The sequence below is a fragment of the Myotis nattereri genome (genome assembly GCF_964212035.1).
Source record: "Myotis nattereri genome assembly, chromosome: 15".
Classification (NCBI taxonomy): Eukaryota; Metazoa; Chordata; class Mammalia; order Chiroptera; family Vespertilionidae; genus Myotis; species Myotis nattereri.
Window position 1 is genome coordinate 3,435,171 of NC_138090.1, and position 26,822 is coordinate 3,461,992.

Here is a 26,822-nt window from a genome sequence, read left to right on the forward strand (position 1 = left end):
CATCAACGATGAGAGAGAATCATGGATGGCTGTCCCAATGCTGGGGATGGAGCCCATCTCCCGGGCATGTGCCCTGGCGGGAATCAAGCCACGACCTCCTGGTTCATAGGTCCACGCTCCACCCCTGAGCCACGGGCCGGGCGATTGTTGTCTCCTCTTGATCACCTGTTACTTACAAGTCCATTTGGGCTTTGCCTCACCCGTCATCCCGGCGGCAGCGGAAAGGTTCTTTGTGGCTTCAGTTAGACCCCATCTCCGCCTGGCTCTGGCCTCGGTGACTGCCAGGGAGGGAGATGCCATCTTATCAGAGGTGCTTCCTGGGTAGGTGGCCGCTCTCCGAAGGCCCCCATGCTTGGTTGAATGCCCAGCTGTTGCCATCTTGAAATCCGTAATCATTTTTGAACAAGGGGTTCCATACTTTCATTTTGCACCGAGCCCGACAAATTCCGTAGCCTGTCCTGCCTCGGGTCCAGCTAAACCGAGCCTCGGCTGTGGATGGTGGTGGGCTCCTGGCTGTGGCTGTGGGTGGTGGGCTCCTGGCTGTGGGCGGCGGGCTCCTGGCTGTGGCTGTGGGTGGTGGGCTCCTGGCTGTGGCTGTGGGCGGCGGGCTCCTGGCTGTGGCTGTGGGTGGCAGTGGGCTCCCGGCTGTGGCTGTGGGTGGTGGCAGGCTCCTGGCTGTGGGCAGTGGGCTCCCGGCTGTGGCTGTGGGTGGTGGGCTCCTGGCTGTGGGTAGTGGGCTCCTGGCTGTGGGTGGTGGGCTCCTGGCTGTGGCTGTGGGTGGTGGGCTCCTGGCTGTGGGTAGTGGGCTCCCGGCTGTGGCTGTGGCTGTGGGCGGCGGGCTCCTGGCTGTGGCTGTGGGTGGTGGGCTCCTGGCTGTGGGTAGTGGGCTCCCGGCTGTGGCTGTGGCTGTGGGCAGTGGGCTCCTGGCTGTGGCTGTGGGCGGCGGGCTCCTGGCTGTGGGCAGTGGGCTCCCGGCTGTGGCTGTGGCTGTGGGCAGTGGGCTCCTGGCTGTGGGCAGTGGGCTCCCAGCTGTGGCTGTGGCTGTGGGTGGCAGTGGGCTCCTGGCTGTGGCTGTGGGCGGTGGGCTCCCGGCTGTGGCTGTGGGTGGCAGTGGGCTCCTGGCTGTGGCTGTGGGCGGTGGGCTCCTGGCTGTGGCTGTGGGCAGTGGGCTCCTGGCTGTGGGCGGCGGGCTCCCGGCTGTGGCTGTGGGTGGCGGCAGGCTCCTGGGGCAGCCTTCACGCAGGAGGCCTTGCTTGTTCTCTGAGCCTCCTGCATCTCATTCTCAGAGCAGGTCGTTTGCTTTCCAATCAAGTTAGCCTTGGAGGATTGACGGCTGCTGGTCTCTCTCTTGGGCGTTGTGGGCACATGCTTTCCTCATTTACTTCTATGAGAAAGACGCACCCGTCCGTTTAAACCAGGGGTGGGGAACGCCCGGCCCGCGGGCCGTATAAGGCCCTGGAAATCCTCTGTCCTGGCCCTGCCAAAAGCAGCGGCCGGCGGCGGGACTCGAAATGCAACAAACCCCGCAGCTGTTTCATAGCAACATTAACGTATGTTAACTGAATGAATGAAGCGAACGATGCTGCAAATAGCCGAATGGCCCTTGGCAGGAAAAGGTTCCCCACCCCCGATTTAAAGCAGCATCACATGCACCCGTCACCGCGGTCAACTGTGCTCTGTTGTCTGGTACCCTCGCCCACTCGGGCCGGGGATGACGTCATGGTTCCGTGGGTGATTGATTCATGTCACTTCCCGTGGTCCTGTGGGCTGTGGAGACCTGACACCCCCCCGCCCCCACCCCCCCGGGGGACATTTGGGGTGGGTCACGGGCCCTACAGGTAGATCAGCTCTCCAGACAGTTCTCCCTGAGCTCCCAGGGAACAGAGCCCCTGGGTCACTGTGTCGTTCCACCCCGCTGTGCGAGAGGGTGGCCAGACCCCCTGGGACTCATACAACCCTGCTCCCAGCTCCTGCGCCCCATCGGAACGCCTCCCGTCAATCCCACAATCCGCCCTGCATCGCGGCGGCTTCTCTGCGATTTCTCCTTTTGATGCGAGGCTGTGCCGGGTGACGGACAGCTATAATCTTTCCTCGGAGAGCCTCATATCAATAACAGCCATCGATCGAACCCGGATGATTCCAAGCGTCTGTATTTCTTCACCTTGACTCTGGACTCGGGCTCCTCCATGCTTGAGCTCTGCCTCTTGCTGAGGACGGCTCGGGCCAGGCTGCCACCTTCCTCCCCCCATCATCCCAACGCAAAGCCCCTCTCCTCAATGGAGAGCCGTGGTTTCCCCTCTCTCTCTCTCTCTCTCTCTCTCTCCTTGATCAACATATTATTATTTTGAAAAATCCCTTTTGACTTTCCCGTCCGTGCTCGCGGCTCCCAGCAGGAAGCCCTGTCAGCCCGCTCAGATTGCTGGGTGAGGCGACCACAATTACAGCCGCCTCAATGACATGTCTGGGCGGCAGCGACGCCAGACAAAGGAGCGGGGACGCATGGAAGTTTCGGTGTCTTCAAGGCGGACCCTAAAAATACCTCCCGAGGTGCAGGTTGGGGGCTGTTTCCAACCGCAGGCTCCGAGGGTTTCCTGCTGGGAGCTGAGAGGCGCTGCCTGGGGTACCTGGTGATCAGGGGCTGGCGCACAAAGGCCTTCATGGAGGGTGAGAAGGCCCCCAAGAGGCACCTGGCCTCCTGTCCCCGCCCCGCTGTGCCAGGGGACAGCCTGCTGTGGGCCTGTGGCTGGTGATTGCCCCCCCCCATGGCCAAGGACTCAGCCCTTGCGGAGAGAGAGCAGGTCTTGGGGGGCAGGCGTGGTTGCCCCAAGGAGAGTGCGCGGTCCCGGGGAGATTCCAGACGAGGGAAGGTGAGCAGGCAGGACAGGGTCTCACAGATCACCCGCTACCCCTCCTCCCGATGCTGCGATTCTGTCTACAGGAGCGCCTCCCCCACTCCCTGCACAGCCTCCTTCCCCACTTCCTTCCATGGGGCGCCTGCTGCCCACAGAGGGGTTCCACCGCCCCATCTTCGGCCGCTTCCCCCTGAAAACACGCGTCCTTGTTTTGAGTCAAGGTTGGCCCGTCTCTGACGTCTGAGCACCGGGGTCTCGGGAAGGCACCGGGCGTGTTCTGTGTCTCAGTGAGAACGGCAGGCGCTTGGCCAGCGTGCTCACCTGCTCCAGAGCGCGCTGGCACCTTCTGGGGCCCAGGCTCCGTTTCCTGCGTGTCTGCTTCGGGGACCTTGCGTCTCACCGACCTGGTCTCACTCCTCTGGGTGACCCGCCCCAGGCCTCTCCGCTGTGGCCGAGGGTCGGCTCCCCGGGGGCGTCCTGGGAGCATCTCCACCCGGTGCGGAGGGGCTCCCTTGGGTCAGTGGTGAGCTTTCAACCCGGGTTCCCGGAGACATCAGGCGTCGCTCAGCTACCTTCAGCGGCTCCGCAGGTGCTGAGTGTGAGGCCTGGGCCCGGACCGCACGCGGGCACCTCTTAGCTCTCCCGCAGGGGCAGGGCCCCCTGTCGGTCCGGTCCCAGAAACCTCTCGGGCGGTCAGTGCTCTTCTGAGGGCGGCGCAGACGGGCTCCTGACCTGACCCGTGGGGTTGCCTGAGAGGAGAAACATTTATTAAGGGGAGAGCAGAGAAAGTCATATCCCTGTGGACTATTTATTTTATTTCTTAAAAGGGAAATAAAACACCTGCATATACTACAGCATAAAGAAGGGGAGACCATTAGACAGTAAACCTCAGCCAAGGGTTACTTCTTCATTTTTTTTTGGTTATATTTTGGTTATATTTTTATGAAACTTTCCTTTAAAGAATCTATTTTTTAATTCAGAGGTTTTCACATATGCAGGAAATCTGAACACACACACACACAAAATTAATGATTGACCATTATATCTTTATCTAGATTCACCAACTTTATTAGCTTCTCTCCCTCTCTCTCTCTCTCTCTCTCTCTCTCTCTCTCTCTCTCTCTCTCTCTCTGTCTGTCTTTCTCTACACACACACACACACACACACACACACACACACACCATCCAAAAATATTTTGCAAGCATCATGATACATGCCCACCCCCCATTAAATACTTTCTCAGGTGTCATACAGGATAAGAACATCCTGTTTCTCCACCGGAATACCTTTATCATATGTAAGAACACCATTAATTCAGTAACAGTATCCAACATGCACATGCTCAAACCTGAGTTTCCTAAATTTTCAAAAAAACAAACAAACAGAAAAAGTCCTTTTGAGTTTGAATTAAAACATGTAAATCCAGGATCCAATTTCCTGGCATGTCATTGGCTCGTAGGCATGTGTGTCTGCCCCAAACCAGACGGGGCCCCCCGCTGCCCTCTGTTCCACGGAGGCCTCGGGCGGACACGAGGCTGCGCCCTTCTTGCCGCCAGAGCAGAGCTTTCGATTTCCATGTTAATTGAAGTATAAATAGAAGCATAATTCGGGAGTCAGTACTTGTCCTTTCCCATGCGTCAGCGTGCTTTAAGCTTGCCACCGAGATAATTCTAGAAGCGCTACGTCCGTCCTCTCGCTCTCTCCCTGACACCCTCCGATGGATTTTAGGAAATGCACTACTACTCGGGCGGTGTGCAGAGTTCCTTCTCCAGGGAGACAGGAAGGCGGTGGCCGGGTATCAGTTGCTCTCAGTCTAAACATCCCTGCCGTCTTAATTAACCGCGTTTGCTCTCCTCCTGGCTTGGGGCTGAGCCCGGCCAGCCGTCCCCAGTCAGTTCCAGTCCTGTGTGCTCATGTGGCGTGTGACCTGTGAGCAACGATCGTGTCTCTGGGCACGCAAGAGTTTATAACTATTTTTTTTTTTTTAGTGCATGTTGAGTCATTACTATTGCATCAAACCAGAGTAAATGAGTGTCTCCCATTATTGTTATGAGAGGGTCAGAGATGGGGGTACAGAAGGGAAGAGAGAAAGGAAGAGGGAAGGAGGGAGGGAGGGAGAGGGGAGGGAGGGAGAGAGAGAGAGAGAGGGAAAGAGAGAAAGAAGGAAAGAGAGAGAGGACGGGGAAGAGGAGGAGGAAGAGGAGGAGCAGGAGGAGGAGGAGAAGGAGAAGGAGAAAGGGAGGACTGGATGAAGGGGGGGTGGAGGGAGAGAGGGAGGGAGGAAGGAGAGAGGGAAGGAAGGAAGGGGGAAGGAGGGAGGAAAGGAGGCAGGGAAGGAGGAAGAAAAGAGAGGAAGGGGGAAGGAAGGAGGGAGGAAGGGGGAAGGAAGGAGGGAGGAAGGGGGAAGGAAGGAGGGAGGAAGGGGGAAGGAAGGAGGGAGGAAGGGGGAAGGAAGGAGGGAGGAAGGGAGGGAGGAGGGAGGAAGGAGGGAAGGAAGGGAGGGAGGAAGGAGGAAGAAAAGAGAGGAAGGGGGAAGGAGGGAGGGAGGAAGGGAGGGAGGAGGGAGGAAGGAGGGAAGGAAGGAAGGGGGAAGGAGGGAGGGAGGAGGGAGGAAGAAGGAAGGAAAGGAGGGAGGAAGGAGGGAGGAAGGGAGGGAAGAAGGAGGAAGGAGGGAGGAAGGAGGGAGGAAGGGAGGGAGGAAGGAGGAAGGAGGGAGGAAGGAGGGAGGAAGGGAGGGAGGAAGGAGGAAGGAGGGAGGAAGGAGGGAGGAAGGAGGAAGGAAGGGAGGGAGGAAGGAGGAAGGAGGGAGGAAGGAGGAAGGAGGGAGGAAAGGAGGGAGGAAGGAGGGAGGAAGGAGGGAGGAAGGAAGGAGGAAGGAGGGAGGAAAGGAGGGAGGAAGGGAGGGAGGAAGGAGGAAGGAGGGAGGAAGGAGGAAGGAAGGGAGGGAGGAAGGAGGAAGGAGGGAGGAAGGGAGGGAGGAAGGAAGGAGGAAGGAGGGAGGAAGGAGGAAGGAAGGGAGGGAGGAAGGAGGAAGGAGGGAGGAAGGAGGGAGGAAGGAGGGAGGAAGGAAGGAGGAAGGAGGGAGGAAAGGAGGGAGGAAGGAGGGAGGAAGGAGGGAGGAAGGGAGGGAGGAAGGAGGGAGGAAGGAGGGAGGAAGGGAGGGAGGAAGGAGGAAGGAGGGAGGAAGGAGGAAGGAAGGGAGGAAGGAGGAAGGAGGGAGGAAGGAGGAAGGAGGGAGGAAAGGAGGGAGGAAGGAGGGAGGAAGGAGGGAGGAAGGAGGGAGGAAGGAGGGAGGAAGGCGGTCGCCTGCTCCCCGTGAACTCTCTGGGCCTCCCGGGAGGACGTAGGAGGCATGCTATCGTCGTGCTATACCTAGACCTCTGTGTGTGCTGAGTCATGCTGGCTCTGGTCATGCTGAGTCAGTCAGTGTGGTGCAGTGGTGAGAGCATCCGGCACCCTGGTCATGATTCCACCCTAAGGCGTTACCGTGTGAACCTGGGCAGGCTGTTCACACGTCTCAGGCTTCTGTGGCTGCGTCCTTAGGTTGTGCAGGCTCAGCCCTAGTCACTCTACACAGATCCACCCACGGAATCCTTCCGCTGCATTCCAGGCAGGCCCTTCCTGAGCGCCCTTCACCCACGGCCAAGCACCTTGCCCCGTTCACGTCTCCGTCCTGGTGAAGGCGAAGTGAGATGATCAGCATGAAGCCCTCAGCAGAGCCGTCGGTCCACGGCAAACACACTCACTACAGTTTAATTTCCATGTATTATCAAACGGAGGTTCTCCCAGGGCCTTCCAGGCGGGGTTGGCAGAGCGGGTGGAAGGAAGGTTCCGGAGGAGGCGAGCGGGCAGGGCCCTGGCAGAGCGAAGCCGTGATCAGTGGTAGCAGGAGCCTGCGTTCTCCCCTTCCCCGTGTTGGGATCCAGCAGCACAACCTCCGCTAACCTTCGCCGCGCTGAAATGTTGCTCCCGGCTTTGACATCTCCTTATTCTTCCCACCACTGTTTTCTCCTCCGTTGCTTTGAAAATATGAATTAATGACGAATACTAATGAGCCCCCTGACAAGGCTCGACTCCGGGATCGGTGGGAGCTTCGACTCCTCACATCGGCGAGGAGGGAACGCGTAAGAAATCCCTTCCCTGACTTCCAGGTGCCCGTGGACCTGGCACCCTTTTTCCCTCCTTTCCCCCCATCCCGGCTCCTTTCTTTGAAAAATGTTAAAAGAATCTTCATGAAAGCCCCCCGATCGAGACTTTGAACCTGTTCATACGGTTTTATGTGTCTACCTGGAGTCGGCATGGATTGCGTGGTGAGAAGTGCTGCAGCCGTTATGAGAATTGCGGGGATGCCCTTCGATGGTTCTGGGCTGTTTTGCTTTGTGTCGTTTCTTTTACGGTTGCTGATGTCGTTTCACGGGGCGTGGGGATTTGTGAAGTAGCCAACCAGAGGGAGCCTAAGTCACTGATATGGAACATGAGGGGACTTCCTCGCTGATGCCAATTTCTCCCCCCCCAATAAAAAAATAAAAAAACACACAGAAAACCACAACCCAGCGATATTTACCTGCCGTTGGCATCAAAGGCCCGTTTCGTGGCCTGGTCTGCACACCATCTCAGCCCCAAGCGAAACTGCGGCGAGCAGGAGTCGGACGGAGGACGCGGACACGGCATCCGGCTCTCTCGGCTGCTGTGGGCGCTCACGGGGTTTCAGAAACCAAAGGTGCCTCCCGCCAGGGCTGTCTCCCTCCCCGAATGGCTTCTCTGGCCTGCGCCCCGCAGACCAGAGGCCGGACGTCTCCCACGGGTAAGAAATGCCAAGAGGAGAAGGGCCCCCCAAAGCCATCACGCATCAGACCCTCCCTGGGCCCCCGTCTGCCAAGGTCACGGACAGGGTCGTGGTGGCCCAATCTTTGCTGAGGAATTTCCACGTTTCTGATCCAGTGGGACTCGGGGGCAAAGCGACACGTATTTGATATTGTGGGGGTTCAGGAGGAGCCACCCCAAGAAGTGGCTCAGTGATATGCAGGTATCCTGGAGCTGAAGGCAACTTGAGCCTCGGGCTCAAGAGAAATGTCCGCCCCTCCCTTGCACTACCTAGAACTTGAATTAGGTTCTGTGGTAAAAAGGAGGGCCTGGCCTCGCTGAGCTGAAAGGAAACATTGTATTATTATTATTATTATTATTATTATTATTATTATTGCATGTTTCTAACAAAGGTAGGCAGACTCCACTTGGGTGTTAGGGGGAAAACAGATTTCCGCCCCCCTCGTTCATTCTGTAATTCCTGCGCTCGCTCTGAGCCTGAGGTCAAGGTGAATGAAGGACACCTTCCCAGGCCATCCCGTTGGCACGCACCGTTGCTGGGCCATTTATTACTGTTTCCTGCTGTCACCCCCCCTCTGGGAGGCTGTAAGGTGCACTCCCACCTGAATTGTACCGACGTCCCTTACTGCGTCTCTTTTCTTGGGATTTCACATCAGGGTGGTGAGGAGGAACTCAAACCACAAACAAACCGGCTCCCCTTTGCCTCTGAGCAGTTTCAGGCAGTCTCAGGCCGTGGCGAGGAGAGATTTAGTGGGACAGTGAACCGAGCAAACTGTCTTGTAAAATAGGATGTTCTGATGGGCAAATGTGTGCATGAGTACCCGCTGTGAGCTTCGTTACTTATGTCTGAATAAAATCCTGCCTTTGGTAAAAGAAGAAAGAAAGGCAGAGAGGGAGGAGAGAGAGAGAAAGAGAGAGAGAGAGAGAGAGAGAGAGAGATAGAGAGAGAGGAGAGAGAGAGAGAGAGAGAACAAACAAGACACTAAGTCCAAATGGGAACTAATAGGTTGAAAGTAATGATGTTGTCAATATTTGAGGGATGTTGACATACAAAAACAGAACATTCTACGGTTCTCCCTGCGGGAGCCAGCGGCTGCACCGTGGTGACGTTCGGACGTGGGCATGGCCCTATCCCTTTGACTGGCGCTGAGTCAAACTCCTCATGGCACCGATAGGTCCGGAACTGTGTGGAGACGATGCCACCGAGCACCCTGAAAGCAGGGGCCTCCCAGGGGCATCGTGGAGCCCTGACCTTCCCGGGAGAGCCAGGCGCGGCCCCGGCGGGAGAGCGGCGGTTCCCCAGCCTCCGATTCCCCCGCGTCATGTGGCGAACGCATGAAATTAAGCTGCAGATGTTTTGCTGTGAAGGCAGCGCTGGATGATGGTGTGTTATTTTCCTGATGGAAACATTTTCTATACTGTAAATAAACACAGTTTTGCTAATTAGTTAATGAATTATTTTTTAATGCTCCATTAGGCTTTTGAAAAAAAAAAAAAACAACCACAACAACACAAAAATCAACGCGAGCGCAAGCTCTGGAAAGTTCTCATTTTTAACACGCAGGCCCCGCAGCCGCGAGGGATCTGCGAGAGGGTGGCTCTGGCGGGGTTACCACGCCCCGGCTCTGCTGCTGTGAGTGATCATCGCGCTGCTTAGAGTCTCTGAGGCTTGGGATGGACTCTCTGAACTTAGGAGCCTGAAGGAAGGGAGGGAGAGTTGGAATTTGCTCATTTATTTGATATCTAAACTCCGCCCGCCCCCCCCCCCCCCACACACACACACTCCCTGCACTAGGAAGATGCTTTAAACGAGGAGCAAAGAGCCAGCGCGCTCTGCACTGCAGGTCCAGGTGAACCTGAGGAATGCCCCAACTTGGGCAACGACACAGACCCGTGCGCCTCCTCTATCCCCCCGTCCTGCCGGTTTCCTCCTAACAAGGCCCGAGGCTCTGGGCCCCGCGTGTCTCAGGCCCGCAGCCGCCTGGAAAGCTGTCCAGCCGGGCGGCGCGCCCTCTCAATAGCCGCTGTGTTTCCCGGGATGCAGCTGGTGACATGCTGAATAGGCAGCTGGCTAATTCTGCAGCCGAGGCCCATCTCCCCCTGGACGGCGGCCAGGGAGCCCGTGGCCGGGCAGTGCCCGGTGGAACGCTCAACAGGGCGCTTGGGGGGAACATATGCTAATGCCAGCCCTTCCCCTCCAGCGCCTTCAGAAGGAAATTCAGTGCTCAGCGGAGGGAGGGATTGTCACAGACACAAGCCTGACACCAGACGGGTGGGCAGCGCTGAAATCTCTGGGGCCTACGCGAAGGCTCTGCCCCGGGCTGGGGTGGGCAGAGGAGGAATCAGCGGCCAGCCAGCAGTCGCTGGTGGATTTTTTTTTCTTTCCCAAAGGCAAAGGTGTGTGCATTTGCAGAAGTGACTGGGCTAACTCTACACAAGCCTTCTCTCTTCACCGAAGCCCACGGCGCTCTCACATCTCCAGTCCCGTGATCACCTCTGCATCCGGCCTCCTGGCCTCCTTCTGGGGTGCCCCTCCCCGTCTGACTCGATGGAGTCACCCATGTCCATTGACCGCCCCCCCAGATGACAGCTCTCCCCCCCCACACACCCCCACCCCGCCCAGGGTCATGGGGGAGATCGAAGGATGGGTTGCAGTTTTAAATGCATCCTGTTTTTCTTCTGTTTGGAAAGCGTGCTCTCTCTAACGCGATGGTTATTTCCACATCTTCATCAGCAGGGAGCTTGGGAATATCTCCCATTTTGCAGGGCACGAATCAAGCATTTTTTTAAAAAAAATTCTGCAGGGAAGGACTTAGGTTCTGCCTTCATTGAAAAGCTTTGGGAGGTCCTAACACAACCCCCACCCCTGCAGCTGGGGTGCGGGAGGGGTGAGCAGGAATTAAAAACAAACAAACAAACAAACAAACAAAAAAAACGGAGGCAAAAGCAGCACACGTTTTCTGGGAGGTGATGAAGGTCTTAGATGCAGCCCCCTGCGTGATCCCCGGGATCCCCGTGATGGATGGCCGCGGGCTGGCTGGGGGGCTGTGTTGCAGCCACAATGGCAAATGCCCCCCTTAAAGGAGGCAAATGTTGTTTACCTCGAAGCCACATAAAAGCCTGGGGTCAGCGGCCAGGGGATCAAAAGAGCTTTCTCCAGCGGCGATGAAAGAGTGATGTTTAAATGATTTCAACTCCTACTTTATGGAAATACTTTATGAGGCACTTTTCTGGAAATCACATGCTGCTGAGGGGCTTTCCTCCCAGATCGCCCCCCGAAAAGGGCGACAAGACTTCCATCCCGCGCACCGGGCTGGGCGGGAGCGGACGGAAACAACGCCGAGAAACCCCACAAAGCCAGCCACTCCGCGCGCGGAAACCAGGCGCCCGCTCCTCTCCTCTTTGGCCAGAAAAATAACCTTCAAACCTCAGATTGAGCCTCTAAATGCTTCTATCAAAATTGTCCTTTCAAGAACCTGGAAAGCGGTTCATTTAGTTTCATAGAACAGGTTTGAAAAGGGTTTTCTTGCGGAGTTTTTGTTTTATAATCAAAATAATTCAAGGGAAGTGACACGACTTTTGAGATTTTTTTTTCCCCTTTTCTTTTCTGGACAAAGTCTACTAGAGGGAGAGAGGGAGGGGGAGAGGAGAGAGAGAGAGAGAGAGAGAGAGAGAGAGAGAGAGAGAGAGAGAGAGAGAGAAAAGAATCCAACCACCCCCAAGACTAGCAGACAAAAGTTACACACCATGGGAAAGACCTCAAAGATAATTATAAATTATTCTGTCACTCAATTAAAATATTGGTAGAAGGAAAGTCTTCAAGATGTAAAATGAGTACTAGCCAAGGACCTCCACAGTTTAATGGGATGGCGGAACCTTCTATCTGGTACGAATATCCTCCCCAATACATTTTCCCCTTTTCTTTCTTTTTAGATGTAGTTTAAAGAAACTTTATGCCATTTACAAAATAAATAAATAACTTGGAAAGGGTTGGGGCGGGGGGGGGGGGGGGGAGGCGGGGGGAAGCCAAAAGAAAAACAGAAATTAAGGCAGTTTTTTAAACTACAAGCCAACTGTTTGCTCTCCTTCGCTTTATTTATTAGTTCTTAAGGTATTTAAAACTTGAGCATTAAAACTGCGGAATCATTTGCAAATGAATGCAGTTGGAGTTGTGAAAATATAGCTCACAGCTGAATGTGGGTTATCCAGACAAATGGGCGCTTTGTTCGCGGAGGGGAAGTAAAGTTCTGTGTTAATTTATTACAAACTGCGGCATTTCATCCCCGATGTCCGGGCAACAATGTTTTTTATTCCAAGTAATTTACAAGCACTTCTCCCAGCACTTAGCCGCCCTGCCCGCCGCTGTTCCGCTCCCAGAGACGGGATATGTATTTACTGTGGGAATTTGTTTTTAATAAAACTGTGGCGAGGCGCTTGTGCTTTTTGTTACATTAAAAACATTCGCTGCATCAGTAATGACGCCCAGTTGGAAGGCAGCAGCCCACAGCCGGCCACAGTACGGCTGGGTGAGAATGCTGAGGAGAGGAGCGGGGTGCAGGCCAACCGGACCGTTCCCAGCAGCAGCTCCAGGTGTCTTCTCGGCCCCCCCCTGCACCCCGCACCCCCCTCCCACCCCCCGCCTTCCAGAAGCAGCTATTTGGTGACCCCGGGCCCCGGAAGTGCCAGGAGGTCCCAGGATGTGGGCACTTGAGACCTAAAACTCACACTCCAGACCTGCCTGGAAGAGAGGAGGCCGACGTGCAGTGAGTGGGCGTGTGCGGGACACACACACACACACACACACATGATCCAGGTTAGGGGTCCTTAAATATTTGCATGGGTTCCCCACATTTCCCAGAGTCGATCCACAGCCCCAAAGCCTCCTAAACTGGCCTTTGTTTCCATGGTGAGGGGAAGCTCACCGCTCGTCAGGTTCCCGGGCACACACAGGCGTGACATTTTTTTAGAAACCGGAACGACGTGGATGCTGTTCAGTAGGTTGACACTGGGGCAAGGCGCCTCAGAACCGTATTTGGATTCTGGTCTTGGGCTTTGGTGGGAGAATCGTGGAGGAAGCGAAAAGCCCCAAGAGTCACGCCCCTAAGGTTAGAGGTGGCTGTTTTGTTGATGGCAAAGGTCCTTGTGGAGTATCATCTATATCTATCTATCATCTATATCTATCTATCTATCTATCTATCTATCTATCTATCTATCTATCATCTATATCTATCTATCTATCATCTATCTATCTAAATATCATCTATCTATCATCTATATCTATCATCTATCTATCATCTATATCTATCTAAATATCATCTGTCTATCATCCTATATAATAAAAGCCTAATATGCAGATTGTTCAACTGGGAATTCGACCAGGAGTTTGACCGCTCGCTATGACGTGTGCTGACCACCAGGGGGCGACGCGGCACTGGCAGCAGGTGGCAGTGGAGGTGCTGCGGGCCCCGATGGGTCCCCACGAGAGCGGGACCACAGCGGGATGGTGGAGCAGGTGAGAGAGCAGTGCCAGGCCATGGTGGGGTGCCAGGTGGGGCTGCAGGGCGGCGAGGCTGGGAGCATGAGCTGGGGCCCGATTCCTGCAGGTCACCCTGAGGGACCCCACCCATGCATGAATTTGTGCACCAGGCCTCTAGTCTATATCTATCATCTATCTAACATCTGTATCTGTCTGTCTATCTATCTATCTATCTATCTATCTATCATCTATCTTGCAGTTTTATCATCTCTGAACTTCCCCTGGGAGAACAGTCATTGGTCCTAACGGCTGGTGTTAGAGGAAGCCCATAGAGAATTCCCACATGCATGTAACCCCAGAATTGCTCTGCAGGCCTCATTTTATTGCCCTTTGATTTATTGCCGTTCACAGATGTTGCGTTTTGTACACACTGAAGACCAGACCCTCCGTCAGCAAAAAAGGTGAGTGAGGCCTTGCTTTGCTGTGATGCTGGCGTGATGGCAGTGGTCCGGCAGGGAGCCCGCCCTGTCTCCGAGGTTTGACACAAACACCCGCGTGTTGCACACGCATCACGCGGTGCTTCCCACGTGAGCTCAGCTGGTGCGGTCTCGGGCTGCCACGGCAGAGAGCGAGTACAGCAGGCCTTGCAGCCCACGGAGGTGCAGGAGCGCTCAAACACGCAGCCTCATAATTATCTAGACACATTTGAGAAGTTCTTTATAATCTGAAAATTGCTTTGACTTTTAGAAGGAAATTTGATGAGCAATTACTCTATAATAATAGATTTTTAAACTTATTATTAAAAAAAAAATAAGAGAAGCGTTTGAAAAAAAAATTACCTTGGAGAGAATCTAGCTTTTTCCCCTCTAGCCACTAACTTTTCCCGAAGCGAGGAGTACCTGGGACGCCGGTTGCTGTGTTAATTAGCCACAGAAGCATAGAGCGCATCCTGATTATCCGTCAGGGGCCGTGGAGACAGCACCCGCCTGGAGGCCGGGCCACGGGAAGCCCCGGGAGCAGGTGCGATGGGAAGCAGACGCAGTGCTTCCTGCAGACGCTGCTTCTCCTCTCGGCCGTCCTGTCCCCGGCGGAGGACTGACCCCCCCTCCCCCAGTCCTTGCTCTTCATGAAAAGTTAGCTTAATGTTTTCAAGGCCAGCTCCAGGAGGCTTTCCTGACTCTAACCTAGATTCATCTTTTCATCTTCAAATTCCTCAATCTTCTGGGCCAGGAAATGTGAGTGTATGTATGTGTATATGCATGTGTGCATGTGCGTGAGGGTCTGTGCATGTGTATGTGTTTATGCACACGTGTACACATACATGCACACACATGTCTATATGAGTGTGTGGAGGTTTGTGGGCGTGTGCATGCATGTATGTACACATGTGTGCATGTTAGGGTTTGTGTATGTGTGGACATATGTGTGTATGTGGGTGTATTAGAGTTTGTGTGTGTATGTGTGTGGATATATGTACACATATGTGTATGTGAGGGTTTGCCTGTGTATGAATGCATGGTGTAGGTATGTGTTTGTGCGTGTATATATGTTTTAGGGTTTGATAGGCCCTTGGGGGTCACGGGCAGTCACCCCTCTGGGCCTGGATCATCTCACCTGGCCAGCGAGCAGGCTGAGTGAGGTCGCGAGGAATGACCTGCAAGCCCCAGAACACGGGTGTGGTCCGAGCTCAGGACAGTGGCGAAGCTCCGTGCTCCCGGAGGGGACACTGGGCTCCCCAGTGGGCAGATCTCATCCATTACTTTTTCTCTGCGGAGATGATTGTCCAACCGCGAGCCCTTAGCGAGCTGTGACCGTTCTTCAGCCCACCAGGGACCCCTTGGCAGGACACCTTCCCAGGCCCTAGACGGGGAAGCTCCGAGTGGGAAGAGACCGCACACTGCCTCCTGCTTGGCAGCCATGGCACAGCACCCTCCTGCCCACTCAATGCCAGTCCTCCGAGGCAGCCCTGGCGCGCGGCCACGCGGGTCTGCGGCCGGCGTGGGACCCTCTTGTGCCCAGTAGCAGGCTCCGGAGGCCCCGCCCCAGGTCCCAGCCCAGCCCCCCGCCTGCCAGCCGGCTCCACCGGCCCTGACACTCCCATCGTCCTGCCTCAGTCTCCTCATGCGTAACCTCGCGATGTTAATAGCAGCCTCGACCCCGAGGCATTAAAAACATGACATGCCCTTTTCTGTGTCCGCTAAGCTCGGCAGCTAGGCCACGCCTGAGGTTGGTAAATCGCTAGTGTCTCACGGCCCAGCCCGAGGGAACACGCCCACTGGATGGAGTGACAGCCATGCTGCGCGCCGACGTGTAGTTTGGCTCGGTGGCGGGGTGCGTGCCCTGCCCACCTTTTCCGCTTTTGTCCTGTGTCTCCTTCACCAGACGAGGCGGGCCAGCAGGCTCCCTTCCCTCCGCGCCTCCCGGGGCCGCCTGCTCTCTCACCTCTGCCTCTTCCTGAGCCTGGCTCTGGCTCCTTGAGTTGTCGCCAGACATCCTCATGACAGCTCTATCCGCCTCATTTGTATGCGGTCATTAGCATATGTTTTGCATGCCCCTCCCTTGACAAGTCTAAGAAAGCTGGGCACATGCTGCCAGGGAGGTCAGGGGCACAAAAGCAGGCCCTGCCGGCTTCTCAGCGTCAGGGAATGAAGCCTCGCCCAGAGGAAGGCGGATGCTCCATGCTGGGCGATGCCCCTGCCCACCCACCCCTGGGCCAGCAGGTGCGGCGGGGAGGCGGCCTGTGGGTCAGGACTGTGTCCGTGGGCGCCTGAGTGTCTGAGGTTCGCTCTTTTGGTGTCTCTGGCTCCTGTTACAGTTCTCTCTCTTCCCTCCCCTTCCCCATACGTGTCAGATCCGCCCGCACTCAGTGCAAAGAGCTGACCCCGTTTAATGCGCCATCTCCCTGAGGGGCTTGGGCTTTAACAAGCCGCAGACCATCACGTCCAGGTCGCAGGAGAGGGCGACGCGGTGGCAGAGTGAGGCCCACATTGGGCCCCTGGGTGTGTTTGTCTCAGCCTGCAGTACGACGCCGGAAAGCAAACGGATGGTAAACATCAGGAGACTCCCATCGAGCATGGAAGTCTGGCCTCCCGGGGAGAACCTGGGCCTGCCTTCCTCCTTCCTTCGTCTCCTCTCTCGCTGTGCGTCTGTAACTCTCGGGTCCTAGTTCCTCCTGTGTAATGAGCGTTCATTCTCAAGTGCCTGCTGCCCAAGCTCAAAGAGGCCAAGGCCCTCCCCCATCTAGATGCTGGGGCGGGGGGGAGGGGAGAGGCAGGGGGCAGGGGGTCTCTAAAAAGAGGGAAGCCAGCCCTAAATGTCCACAGGCATGGGAAAAGTATGTTTGCACTTTTTATTTTCTACGTTTGTAGAAACTACATTAGAAAGCTAGAGCCCAATGCACAAAATTCGTGCAAGAGAAGGCCTTCCTTCCCCCGGCTGCCGGCACCGGCTTCCCTCTGGCACCCGGGACCCAGCTTCCCTCCAGCTGCCTGCAGGCACCCAGGACCCGGGCTTCGTCTGGAAGGATGTCCAGAATGATGTCTGGAAGGACTTCTGGTCTAATTAGCATATTATCCTTTTATTATTATAGATGCATATGTGTTGCCCAGCTGGTGTAGCTCAGTGGTTGAGCGTCGACCTATGAACCAGGAGGTCACAGTTCGATTCCCGGTCAGGGCACATGCCCGGGTTGCTGGCTCGATCCCCAGTAGGGGGCGTGCAGGAGGCAGCTGGTCCATGATTCTATCTCATCATTGATGCTTCTATCTCTCTCTCTCCCTTCCTCTCTGAAATCACTAAAAATATATTTTAAAAAGAGAAAAAAAATGCATATGTGATCTTGCTTAATGTGGATATGTATGAGTAAACACACCCATATTGGGATGCATGTTCAAGCATGTTTGACTGATGGTTTACATGACCGAACATGGAGACCTTTATTGCTACGCTGAATGGTGTACTTCGGAACAGTTGTTAAAAGGTGAATGCATGCACAACACATGTTAATTCATGAATAACAAATGAGCCAGATGGAGCCGTAACAAACATGCCAGGAGGCAGATAGCGCAAGGAAACCGAGACCAGTGCGGGCGGGGGATGGCGAGGAGGACGGGGAGGAGGAAGGAAGACGTCGGTACTGGCGAACGGGAGCCTTAAAACCCCCGCATTCTAACCGCCTCTTAGCCATGGCAGCGGTACCGAGCGGGAGACAGCAAACTGCCTTCTTTTTTTCAAATATATTTTTATTGATTTCAGGGAGGAAGGGAGAAGGATAGGGAGACAGAAACATCAATGATGAGAGAGAATCATGGACCGGCTGCCTCCTGCACGCCCCCTACTGGGGATTGAGCCCACAACCTGGGATGTGCCTGTGAACAGGAATTGAACCCGGGACCCTCACCCTGGCTGGTTTGGCTCAGTGGATAGAGTGTCAGCCTGAGGACTGAAGGGTCCTGGGTTCGATTCCTGTCCGCCAAGCCAGAGCCACACCAGCTAGGCCTCCTGTAGTCATTTGAGGTGGTGGCCATGTCAGTCCTTGAGAGCTTGAGCAATTTGCCTGGCTCATCCGGACATCTCCTTTGTTGAGAAACGGGGTCAGTTCCTGTTTCCCGGAAGTGCATCTAGAAAAGGAGGGTGCCGTTCTCATACCCCAGCCCTGAGAAGCTGTCCTTTGCTAGGAATCCATTTTTACCATTTCTATAGAAATTAACTCGGGTTCTTTCTCTCCTGCCTGGCGACTCCAGGCCACCCCCCGCCTGGTCAGTTGTCTTCAGGAAAGAATGTTGAACAGGGTGAAATTCAAGGGAAGAGTCCGATGAACTGGGGTCGAGTTCCAGGTCTGCCTGCTCGCTCAGGGTAAGGACTCAGTATGCCCATCTGTACAATGGGGATAAGTCTAGTGTAGGGGTCCTCAAACTACGGCCCACGGGCCACATGCAAATGCAAATATTGTATTTGTTCCCGTTTTGTTTTTTTTTACTTCAAAATAAGATATGTGCAGTGTGCATAGGAATTTGTTCATAGTTTTTTTTTAAACTATAGTCCGGCCCTCCGACAATCTGAGGGACAGTGAACTGGCCCCCTGTTTAAAAAGTTTGAGGACCCCCGGTCTAATGCTTATACCTCATCCGGGTCTTGGCAAGATCAAGTGAGGTCCTATAGGGAAAGCTCATAGCCCAGCGTCTCCCATACGGAAAGGGCCCCTAAAGGCCGAGATGATCCAATGAAAACAGCAGCATCCCACGGGCCGTCCACAGGTGCATCCCACGCTGGGAATTGGCAGCAGCTGGGCCGTCACCCGGACGCCTTCCTTTTCCACGTGCTGGAGCCGTCGCCTTCGTGGCCAGGAGCGGTTTCCTCAGGCCCCGCGTCTTTCACTCGGGGGCCGAGCGGCTGTTTGACAAGCCTGGGAGTTGAGGTCTCGGGAGTGAGTCCCCGTCCCCTGCAAACAGCACCAGTGACCAGGAGGAACTGACCAGGCGGCCCAGGAGCGCGCCACACCCCGGGGAGGCCTGGACCAGCGGGAGCTGCATGGGCACCCCATGCTCTTGGCTCTGGGGGAGCCGCGAGAACCTGCTTGATGAGGAGGTACCTGTAGGCATGGGGTTTGCTGAGTTTGGGTGTAGAGCGATGACTTGCCTTTTGTTTCCCCCCTGTCCTGTCTTTCCTCCAGTCCCTCCTTCCTCTGTCCCCCGCAGCGTGCCAGGCCAGGCCAGGGGCTCCCATGTGGACCCCCCGCAAGTGGCAGGGGGAGAGCCGCCTCTGACACATCAGCAGGGTCTACTCTCCGGCTCCCTGTCCTCGGGGCGCCCTGTTGGGGTGCCACACTCGCCTGTAGGGGGCGATGCGAAGCACCCACTTCCAATGGGGTGCACCCTCTCCTTGGAGCTCAGACCCGGCTTTCTCCACCCCAGTGTTTCACTGGTCCCCCGAGCCTGGCTCTCCCCGAAACTGGCCAGGGCGCCTGCACCGCCCCGGGAATATCCAATTAGCAAATGAAGAAGCCAGACCCGCGACCTGAACTTGTTTAGGGCAAAGACCTGGTCCCCGAGGGCATTTGATCCCCGGGACCCAATCCCTCTGCGGGTTCGGGTCCGCACCGAGGTCCGCACCGGGGTTCTGATTGATGGGGTGGCACCCAGCTCACAAAGGCCGGGCCGGCCTGGCGCCCTCCTGCCCACGCTGCCACCTGTGCTCCCCCAGAGCGGGGCTTCCTCCCCAGTGCCGCGCTGGGAAGGGCGTGGGGGGGGGGGCTCCCCGTTTCAGCCTGGAGCAGGAGCTCCTCGAACCCCATTAACCAGTAATCACTCCGGCCAGGGAGAAGAGGGCGCCTGGTCACTCACCCCCAGGAATATCCAATTAGCAAATGAGGATGCGCCCTCCAGTGAAAGAAGTCAGGCCCTTTATCTGCCATGTCCCCAATTAGGGTGTTTACTCATGAAAGACTGCACTGAGCTGGCTGCCCGGCTCCTTCCTTCCAGAGCCCCGCCGGATTAAGCATCGCCCCACCCTCACCACCCCACCCCCAGCCCTGCAGCACCACCCTCCCCACCCCCAGCCCTGCAGCACCACCCTCCTCCAGCCTCCCCCACCCACGCGCCCCCGCAGATCACGAGGACTGGTGCTAGCAGCAGGGACCGGGAGTCAGATTCTTCAGGTTTGGTCATGCCTGACCTGCGTGCCATGCTTGTGCTCCTGTGGGGCGGAGACAGTGTGGTGTGGTGCCCTCAGTATGCATCCGCCTCAGCTTGCAGCCCCGTGGCGTTTAGCGGACCGGGGAGGATGCCCAGGTGTGGGGTCTCCCTCGTCCCCCTCCTGCTCTCTGCCCTGTGGTGCCATCCGTGATGGTTTAACTGCACGAAAACGGGGGACAAACATGCCTCTGCTTTTCGGGGTTCACATGACCCTTAGCCACGGGTGGGGCAGCACCCCGTCCGTTCCATTTTCCAAAGGGGGGGGCATGATATTATCGGGTTGGGTTGTTTCGTAAACCTCTCCGTTTGTTACACAGCAAGGATATAAGCCCCTTTGCAGATGCTCACATGGGGGGATCATGAAGTTAAAAAATAAAACAGTGAGGCACCCAGCACAGTATTGGCTGGGAAGCTGATCTTAGCAAAGGCTCCTCATTCTGGAAAAAAACGGAATCCAGGGAAAATGTCCCGAGGCCGTCAGAACAGCAGTGACCGCTGCCTGGGGGGAGATGGCACCTGCCTGTGCTGACACGCGGGATCCCTGTGCGTTGCCGTGCACTGTCCGGCCTCGGGGGTGGATGGTCTCCCCCAGAAGGGAAGTCGGTGCCTCTCCAGCTGCCTCAGACGCTGCCGGGGGAACAAGGCACGAACGCGGCTCTGCCCGAAACGTGTGTCGGCTGCTGCGAAAACACCATCTGCCTGCTTACGTTTCGAGAGCCAAACACGGTGCTTCCTGTCATTCTGATTAGCATCTGCTTGGCCCCTTCCTTGAAGTATCCTGGGTGGAATGTTCCAGATAGAAATCTGTGGGCTCCTCCCGTTGCGGGGGTGGGGGGTGGGGGGCGGGGGGGGTGCTGGTGCTGGAGGCGGCCAGGCCAGCTCGTGAGTGGATGGGCCAAACTGCAGGGTTTTTGCACACTGGCTTTTAAACAAGCTGTTCTTACGATGTAAATGATACGAACGTGCAGTTAAGGGGATCACAGGAAAAACAAAGGTAGTGCCAGTCAAGCTATCACTTAATTCTTCGAGTACTTTTTACTGGTTATACACACAGTTGTATCTTAAAAAAAAATACACACACACACACACTCACACTCACACTCTAGAGGCGTGATGCATGAAATTTGTGCAAGGGGTTCAGCCCTCACAGCTTGCCTCAGCCCTCGCAGCTCTGGCTTTGTCTAGAGCAGTGGTTCTCAACCTTCCTAATGCCGCGACCCTTTAATACAGTTCCTCATGTTGTGGTGACCCCCAACCATCAAATTATTTTCGTTGCTGCTTCATAACTGTAATGTTGCTACTGTTATGAATCGTCATGTAAATATCTGATATGCAGGATGTATTTTCATTGTTACAAACTGAACATAATTAAAGCATAGTGATTGATCACAAAAACAATATGTAATTATATATGTGTTTTCCGATGGTCTTAGGTGACCCCTGTGAAAGGGTCGTTCGACCCCCCAAAGGGGTCGCAACCCACAGGTTGGAGACCCACAGGTTGAGAACCGCTGGTCTAGAAGGATATCCAGAAGGACGTCCAGTCTAATTAGCATATTACACTTTTATTATTATAGATATATATGTGCATATATATATATTTATTGATTTCAGAGAGAAAGGGAGAGAGAGATAGCAACATCAATGATGAGAGAGAATCATGGATCAGCTGCACGCCTCACAGTGGGGATGGAGCCTGGAACCCGGGCATGTGCCCTGACCGGGAATTGAACCGTGACCTCCTGGTTCATAGGTCGATGCTCAACCCCTGAGCCACACCGGTCGGGCCAGGCAGTGTGTCGTACAGCTGCTTACGTCTGTGGTTCTTGCACGAAGGTGACACTGGAGAACGGTGAGCTGCTGGCTGAGCAGCTCGGCTCTTGAAATCAGCCATTGGGGGAATCTTTTCACCGTGGAAATGAGGAACCCACAGCCAGTTGTGAACCCTTTACCAGCAGATCCTATGCCCAGTACCGTCTGCCTTGGGGAGTCTGCACCGCCTTCTGGAAGGTTCGCACAGCACCCCTTCCCTGGTCATCGCTGGGCAAACATCTAGTCCACGTGAGCGAATTGTTGTTTTTGTTTGTTTGTTAATCCTCACCAGAGGATATTTTTCCATTGGTTTTGGTTTTTTTTTAGAGAGTGGAAGAGAGAGAGGAAGAGACAGAGAGAAACATCGATTGGTTGCCTCCGACGTCCGTGCCCTTCGGGCCACAGGCTGACACTCTAACCACTGAACCACACTGGCTAGGACCATGTGAGCAAATTCTATACACAGTCACGTGTCGCCCACGCGGTATCAGGGCCTTCATTATTGCACTTTTGCCTATTTTCAGTGGACACCTTTTCCTAAGTTACATCACCTAATCTGCCACCTTTCAAACAGGAATTCCGACAATATTTCAATATGTCCTTGAGACTGGAGCGTGAGTCCACCATCCCTCCGATCCCTGTCGTGACGGTACCCTCGGGGGGCAGGCACGTAGGTGCGTCCCTTTCTCCTCCACAAAATGACCCTGATGCCTATGAGACTTCAGATGTGCTTTCTGCTTTGATTGCCTGTGAAAAGATGTCAGCTGTCACTCACGTTTTTAATTACCTGCATAGGCCAGGAACACGTGCTCAGAGTAAGTGACTGAAACACTTACTGATTAAAAGGAAACCCTCCCCCTCGAGCCATGTTCTGCTCCCAGTCCCGAGAGAATCCCTCTCACATGCTGACAGGCTTCCTCCAGGACCTCTCAGTACATCCGTCTAACGCACGTGGACATGTAATTCTACGTAAGAGTAAATTGAGCCCGGCTGGTGTGGCTCAGTGGTTGAGTGTCGGCCTATGAACCAGGAGGTCAGGGTTCGCTTTCTGGTCAGGGCACATTGGGCTGGATCCCCAGTAGGGGGCGTGCAGGAGGCAGCCGATGAATGATTCTCATCATTGATGTTTCTCTTTCCCTCTTTGAAATCAATGAGAAATATATATATTTTTTAAAAATGCAAATACACTGATATATCTACACACCTTTTACATGAAAGGGGATCATAGTCACAGAATATTCAGGTGCAAGATTTTTTCCCTTCTGTCATCGCTGCTGTGCACGTTAGTGTCTGCAGATCTCTACCCTTCTTGATGGCACCTGCAGGCTCTCCCGCATCTCCCTGCCGAGGGGCATTTAGACTGTTTCCGTGTTTGCTTGTTTTTAATGTTATTAAGAATGAAGCGATAGTTAATATCCCGGTTCGTCTAGCTCTGTGCACGTGTGTGTGTATTTACATAGGATGACGTCAGGCAGCAGAATCCCATACTGCCTGTCCACTGTAACTGAAAAGGAAAATCAGGGGTGGACTCCTAACTCACAGGGCATCGCCCTCTCTCGCTTTCCTTTCTCCTCGTCATCTCCTGCGTCAGAGGTTATGCGTACGGCGCCCGGGAGCGCGTGGGCCCCGGGCAAACACCACCGTTAGTGCCAGGGCAGCGGACTTGGTAGCATTTGAGGCTGCTCAGCGACAGGCCTCCGATACGTGAGCTGTCGCAGGGTTTTGTCTGAAGGAGGTCAGCAGCCCAGTGGATCGTGAGGCAGGTGCCGTCGGTGGCGTCCACTCCCCAGGCCCTTCTCCTCCGGCACGTTCCGGCTCCCCCCGACCCTTGGTCCTCTGCGTCTCCAGCCTGGGCCTTCCCCCCCATGTCAGGAAGCCACGCTGCCCGGGGCGTAGGCCCAATGTGCAGGGGGACTCAGCCCCCAGCAGGTGGGTACCTCCTCCAGCTCCACCGTAGCAGGTGGGGTCACCCCAAGGCCGCCGCTCCCCGGAGTTCCCCATGGGACGGAGCTGTGGTTACCCACAGTGGCAGCCAGCTGCATGAGACACCCCTTCTCCATTATCTGCCCTGGGACCCTTGTTTCTGGTTCGTTTCGGGGCGGGGGGTGTCTCAAACTAGACAGCTTGTCTTCTCAGTAGGGCGGTCATGGCAGCCTCACGGCAGAATCATTGGAGAAGCTTTAGCTTCTCTCGGCCAGAAAAGAGACGTTGTTAAGCACAGGCAATGCCCCACCTCGCTCCTTGCAGGGAGAAGCTACCCTCATTGTGGATAAACCAACTTCTCCGTGGCTGCCCGGGGCCACAGCTTGGGGGACTTGACGGGGAGGGTGTGCTGATGGGGATAAAGTAAGCTCCCGTGTAGCACCCTCCCCTGGAGAGAACGCGGATGGACGGGCCCCGCCTCTGCCCATGGCCTGGGGACAGGCGCCCACCTCTGCTGGGCAGCACTGGGCCTGCTATGGTGGGAGGGAGGGGGGATGGGACGCGGGGACACGGGACCAGCTTCAGGAAGGACGTGCAGCCTCGGGGCTTTGGGGCCAGGAAGCCAGAATCCAGGCAGCGTGGGCTTCCTCCTAAGGCAGTGCCCCACCTGAGGCTGAGGCTGAGGCCGGCACCCAGGGGCCCGTCCCACCAGCCCCGGGCCAAGGTCAGAATGCCCCGGAGCTGCTCACGGGCTGTGTGAGGGAGGGCTCCAGGCCATTTTCAGAATCATTGGAGAAGCTTGTAGCATCCGTGTCTCTCTCTCTCTCTCTCTCTCTCTCTCTCTCTCTCTCTCCCTCTCTCTCCCTCTCCCTCTCTCCCTCTCCCTCTCGCCCTCTCCCTCCCTCTCTCCCTCTCTCCCTCTCTCTCTCCCTCTCTCTCTCCCTCCCTCTCCCAACAGAGCCTTCGGTAAAAGCTGTCCCCTTTTCAGTCCTGGGCTGGGGTCAACGCATGGTGACTGTCAACTTCTCCATCATCAAAAACTGGAACTCGTTTTCTTGCAAACATCCACTTAGTTCTCTTGTGTGTGTGTGTGTGTGTGTGTGTGTGTGCGTTAAACTTTATTGTTGGAAGTATTACATATATCCCCTCCCCCCCATTGACCTCTTCTAGGCTGCCCCCCCACCCCCGCCCCCCCAGGCCTTCACCACCCTATTGTCTGTGTCCATGGGTGATGCATAGATGCATACAAGGTCTATAATTGATCCCTCCCCACCCACCTTACCCCCCTACCCTCCCCCCCCTTCCCTCTGAGATTCCGCAGTGTGTTCCATGCTGCCATGTCTCTGGATCTGTTTTGTTCATCAGTTTATGTTGTTCAATAGATTAAGTGCTGGGAGCATGTGGAGAAAAGGGAACCCTCCTGCACTGCTGGTGGGAATGAGGCTGGTGCAGCCACTGTGGAGAACAGTATGGAGTTTCCTCAAAAAATTAAATGTGGAACTGCCATTTGACCCAGTGATCCCACTTCTAGGAATATATCTTAAGAAACCTGAAACACCAATCAGAAATAATGTGTTTCTCTCTCCTTTTTTTAAAAGATATTTTTTTGATTTCAGAGAGGAAGGGAGAGGGAGAGAGAGATAGAAACATCCATGATGAGAGAGAATCATGGATCAGCTGCCTCCTGCAGGCCCCCTACTTGGGATTGAGCCTGCAACCTGGGCACGTGCCCTTGACTGGAATTGAACCCGGGACCCTTCAATCCACAGGCTGATGCTCTATCCACTGAGCCAAACCGGCCAGGGCTGTATTTCTCTTGTTTTAAACAGCACTTAGATATCCCTGAGACATGAATCCCAACTTAATAATAACAAAAACAAACCTTTTTAAAATACGCTGTGATTCACGCACATCATCCCACAGAACCTTCGGAAGAGCGCTCAGAGGAGATGGATCAGAAGGATGCTCATCCCCACCCAGACGAGGAGCCCGAGGCACAGTGATGGGAATAGCGGTCCCCAGGCCCCCCAGCTAGTAAGTGGCCTCGCTGGGGTCTGTGTCCCCGGAATTCTAGCATCAGAGCTCAGGCTCTGCGCCTCTCCCAGTGCGTGGACTCAGGGGGAAAAGCCCATTGTTGTTGTAGAGGCTTATTTAGCTGTGACCTTGAGCACGTCCATGAAGTCTCTGAGCTTGAATTTCTCCAATGAGGGAGGTGGTGCTCACCTCATGGGGGTTGTGGGAGCTGCAGGGACAGCGAAGGCACTGTCAGGCAGGCGGAGGCAGGGCCACGCCCGTGAGATGCATGGGTGCTATGATTGTGGTGGTTATCTTCTTCCACCACTATCTCATGGCTCACTCGCGCACACTCTGTGCTCACTCCTTCCCGCACGCACAGTTCCCCGGGAAGCCCGTCCCCTTTTCCTGTCCCGCATAAATGCCACCCTCTCTGGGGAAACTGTGAAAATTCCCTTTGAGTCCGTGTTTTCATCTAACGGGTGAGTCGATTGCTGGTTGATAGCATAAGGTCTGCAGACAGACCTCCAGCTTCCAGGAACGACCCCCTCTCTTCATAGACGTGTGGTGTGGGAACAAGTTCCTTTCTGTGTAAAACTAGAGGCCCGGTGCACGAATTTGTGCACCAGTGGGGTACTTTGGCCTGGCCTGTGGGATCGGTCCGAAACCAGCTCTCCGACATCCTCTGAGGGGTCCCAGATTGCAAGGGGGTGCAGGCCAGGCTGAGGGACCCCACCGGTACACAATGGGGGCTGAGGATGGACACAGGGGGTTGGCCAGCTGGGGAGGGGCCGCAGGAGGGCTCCAGGTCATGTCTGGCCTGTCCTGCTCAGTCCCGATTGCCTGGACCCCAGCTGAAAGCTAACCAACCAGTTGGAGTGTCTGCCTCCTTGTGGTCAGTGCATGTCATAGGAACTGGTCTACCGGTCTACTGTCTGCCTCCTGCTGCTCAGTGCATGTCATAGCGAGCGGTTGAGCAGCCTTAGCATATCATTAGCATATTATGCTTTGATTGGTTGAACGGACAACTGGACACTTAGCATATTAGGCTTTCATTATATAGGATATGTGTGAGAAATGATGGTGCCTATCTCGCGGGATCATTGGGAGAACTGAGTGAGGATAAGTGCGTATGATGTTTATCATGGGGCTAGGAACATACTAAGTGCTCATTAGTCATATTCTTTTAGCATGATGAACTGTTAGGCCATGTAACACTTGGTATTGGG

The 26,822-nt window shown here is 55.1% G+C and overlaps 1 long non-coding RNA gene across 1 annotated transcript in view; it reads left to right on the forward strand.

Annotated features, from left to right (window-relative positions):
* LOC308531652 overlaps window positions 1-25,530 on the forward strand; it is a 141,624-nt gene extending 116,094 nt beyond the window's left edge. The window contains exon 3 of the long non-coding RNA XR_013996935.1: window positions 25,504-25,530. This is a non-coding gene — a long non-coding RNA (uncharacterized lncRNA). The remainder of the gene's footprint in view (window positions 1-25,503) is intronic.
* Window positions 25,531-26,822: the final 1,292 nt, after the last annotated feature.